Genomic DNA, 4488 nt, shown 5'->3' on the forward strand with positions numbered 1-4488 from the left:
AGAGAAAAAGAAAGAAAGGAAAGAAAAGGGAGGGAAGGAGATAAAGAAAAGGGGAGGAAGGAAGGGAGATGAGAAAGAAAGGAAAGAAAGAAAAAGAAGAAAAAGAAAAAAGGAAAGGAGGGAGATGAAGAAAAAGGGGAGGAAGGAAGGGAAAGTGAAGGGAGATGAGAAAGAAAGAAGGTAGGAAGGAAGGACCAGCATCTCGGTCATTAAACAAAGCTGTCATTAAGTGACACCGCGACCATGCTTATGGTCCGACCTCACTTGCACTTCGCAGGAAATTGCAAAGTCTGTTGGCCAAGTTATTATTCTTTCATCCCCGCAGTAACGGTCACTAAACGAGCCAGGGGCTCCACGGAGGACTCCCTGAATCAACCGCGCCGTGCAAATGAATGAAAACATTCCCGCGCGCCCTTCGCCAAGGCCGGAAGTAACGTCATCGGGGGGAAACGAAGGGCTGGGATTGCAATCCACGAGCACGTAGGATAAACAGCTCCATCAAAAAGTTTTGCAATTAATCCAGGATTAGTGGACTTTGGCAGCCGGTCCTGGGTTGCCCCATACGAATCACACCCTTGTCCAGGACACACGTTGTGCGACAATGAAACAACCTTGTCACGTAAATAAGAGAGAGATATTTCACAGAGGAGGGTGTTTGGGACATCCTGTCACCTGCCAATCACCTGATTCTGATTTCCTGCTCTTACACAACAAGCTGACAATGCGGGACAGCCCAAACACCATTCCCAGCCGATGACTTCAGCCATCCTCTCCAACAAATCAAACAGATTTAATAGAGAATCAGAGTTGGAAGGGACCTTGTAGGTCATCTAGTCCAACCCCCCCCACCCCACCCAAGCGGGAGACCCTACACCAGTGGTGGCTAAGCTTTTGGGGCTCCTGTGGCAAAAATTGGCGCGCACGCTCATCTACCGACACCCAGAAGGCGATGCACGCCCCCGCCACGCCCCCTGCGCATGCACGCTCAATTCCCCCCATCGCCCTAACCTGCACTGTGCCTCACAGCTGATTTTTCAGCCGGTTTGAGGCCTTTTTGGCCTCCCAGAGGCTTTGCAGCCCGAATAATAGGCCCGTTTCGTCACTTCCGATATGACAGGAAGTGACGAAACGGGCCTATTATTCGGCCTGCAATCCTGCGGAGGCTTTTTCAAGCCTCTGGGAGGCCGAAAAAGGCCTCAAACCAGCCAAAAATCAGCGGTGAGGCGCATGCATGTGCAGAGAGGTAAGTTTGCCTGCAGTTCGCTCTGTGTGCCACCTGTGGCATACACGCCATAGGTTCACCATCACGGCCCTACACTATTTCTTTTTTTTTTTTAATTTTATTTGAGTTTTCACAAAGAGAAAAAAAATACAAATAAAACATCTTTTTTGAAAGTAGCGTAATCCCGGGTGACATTTCTTCGTACAGACACAAATTCAGGTTCATGCTCTTTTTATGTTCTATTCCATATCTTATTACTATTTTACATTTTCTGCGTAGCTTCTCCCCTCTTTTAATTTTCTCAATTTTATTTTAATTATCTCATCTCAATTCAAATCATTGTATTTATATTTTTTGTCTGTCCTGTTTCAATTATCTATTATCTTTTCTCATTAAACAAAATTTATCCTGTAGTTACTGATTGGAGTATGACGCCTTTATATCTTTTCCCTAAAGTTGTAACATTCAATATAATACATAACTTCCATTCGGATTCTGCTTGGTACAGTCTTAAAATACACACTGTATTCTTAAAAATAAATAAATTATAAATGTATATAATTAAAACAACATTCCATTCCAATTCAATTCTATCATTAATATTAATATTCATTAAAGTCTTAATATCTTTAACATTACTTTTCAATTAAATATCATACTTCTATGGGAACAATTATAAGCTTTCCATAGTTAATCCCCCCCTTCACTTATATTTTATAAAACATTAATTAAAATGTTCCCGTTCCTTCCTAATTCAATTTTCTCATTTATTTCACTTATTTTATTCACAAACATTTCACTAAATTACACTAACTATTTTATCCCTCATTTTAATCATACGTTGTTTCCAATTTTCTAAAGTTATTCCTATTACTAATATAACAATACAATCTTATGTACCTTTACAGAATCCCTTTTCCCCCTCCCCCTCCTTCCTCCTTCCTTCCTCCTCTCCCTCTCCCTCCCTTCTTCCTTCTTTCTTCTCCCCTTCCCCTCCTTCCTTCCTCTCTCCCTCCCCCTTTCCCTCCTTCCTTCTTCTCTCCCTCCCCCTTTCCCTCCTTCCTTTCTTCCTTCTCTCCCTCCCTTCTTCCTTTCTTCCTCTCCCCCCCCTCCTTCCTTCCTTCCTTCCTTCCTTCCTTCCTTCTCTCCCTCTCCCTCCCTTCTTCCTTCCTTCCTCTCCCCTTCCCTCCCTCCCCCTCCCTCCCTTCCTTCCTTCCTTCCTCTCCCTCCCCCTTTCCCTCCTTCCTTCCTTCCTTTTTAGATTACAGTCCAACCCCCACTCACTCAAGCAGGAGACCCTAAAGTCAAGTGGGAAGCCAGCTTCGCTTAATAACCCTGTTACTGATTTAACAACTTCATAAACGTGGTGAGAAAGTTTGTAGCGCAGGTCCAAAACCCTACTCCAACGGCCTAGGAAGAGAAACTGGGGTCGCAAGTCGAGGACCCCCGTGGCAAGGAAGGAAACCATCGTTTGGTGCAGCAACGAGAAGAATTTTTGGTTGATACGCCTTGATTTGTAGCCCGTCGTTGCAGTCGACGGTTGGGAAGAGAGCCACGAAAAATCCGATTTTCTTCCAGATAAGACCTGCTCTCTCTCTCTCTCTCTCTCTCTCTCTCTCCTCATGATTATAATTATTGGTGGTTCCAACCGCTTTCTCCCAACAGATGTTTTAACAGCTACACCTTCCATTAAAGCCACAAGGACAACAAAGGACACAACTGCACCACTGCAGGCCTCCCGATCGGCCTCCAAGGAAGCAAAGTCTCTCAAGATATATATATATATATATAAAAGGAGAAATGCCAAACGAGCATCATCACAAAATCTCCAGAACCGTAAAGCCTACAAACTTGAAATTTGGCATATAGGTTCCTCTTAGTTTCTAAGGGCTCACTAAGAAAAGATTTTTCCAAATGACCATTAGAGCATTTAGAGTATTTCCTATTATTATTATTATTATTATTATTATTATTATTATTATTATTATTATTATTATTATTATTATTATTATTATTATTATTGTTGTTGTTGTTGTTGTTGTTGTTGTTGTTGTCGTTGTCGTTATTGTTAGTTATTGTTATTATGTCATTGTTATTATTTTGTTATGGCTATTTATTATTATTATTATTAGTAGTAGTAGTATTTTGTTATTGTTATTAGTATTATATTATTATTATTATTATTATTATTATTATTATTATTATTATTATTATTATTATTATTATTATTATTATTATTATTATTATTATTATTATTATTATTATTATTATTATTTACACTCTGATGCTCAGGAGTTCTACTCCCCTTCCCCACCTGAAAAGAAATCTCTTCCAAAGGCAAAACACAAGTGGAGAGGAGTTTTAGTTTTAGTTTCAGAGCACCAAGCAGCTTTAGTACAGAACAGTTGAGCTAAGCCACACCCAGGCTCCTTGCTGTCTCTTTCATGCTCACGCAGCAAATACTGTTTCAGTTTCCAAACAGCCCTCCACTCTCTCACACACTGACAGGACGCTAGCCAGATGGATACCGACGGATGCTGGTAGGCCGAGGCACAATTTCTACCTCCCCCTCCTTATTTTCCTCCCCTAAACCTGATCGCACCGTTTCAGACCCGGACTACAAAGCCCATCTGCCTCAGCCCAAGAGGGGGAAAGAAAGCCTCTCGAAAGGCGAGGGCGGGATCAGATCTTAGAAGAGGGGGATGTAGGATCCTAAGGTGACCTTAAAAAGGCAAGCCAACTTAATTGGCTGCCCAAGGGCTTCCTCCTCTTCCCGGCTGGGGATGATGGGTGTGGGAACTCCCCACTCAGCCGAACCCCCAGATCACAAGCGCCTGCCGAGGTTTTTCCCCTTCCCTACTCCTCCCCTCCCGCCTTGCCTTCAAGATGTCCCCCGGGGGCAAGAGGCGAGCCTGCAGAGCGCAACTGCGCGGTATCCTTCGCTAAGCATAGGATGCCGCGCAGGGAGAGCCAAAAAAAAGCCCTCGGCGGAGATAGCAGCCGCCCAGCCGCCTCATTTGCAACCCGAGCGCCGCCTTTCCCGACGTTTTTTTTTTTCTCCTCCTTTTGCAAGCAGAAAAAATACGAACTGGAGAGAACTGGGGGTGGGGTGGGGTTGGACTAGATGACCTACAAGGTCCCTTCCCTATCCAATCTGAAGCGGAACGGCCAAGTTGGCACCAAGGGGTGGAAACCCGCGCGCGCGTGATTTCCACGCCCCTCCCCTTGCCAGACTCCTCCTCCCCCCTCCTCCTCCTCTTCCCCCC

Source organism: Notechis scutatus, chromosome 14 (genome assembly GCF_049901735.1).
Source record: "Notechis scutatus isolate UNSWTSFEM ecotype Mainland chromosome 14, rNotScu1.2, whole genome shotgun sequence".
Lineage (NCBI taxonomy): Eukaryota > Metazoa > Chordata > Lepidosauria > Squamata > Elapidae > Notechis > Notechis scutatus.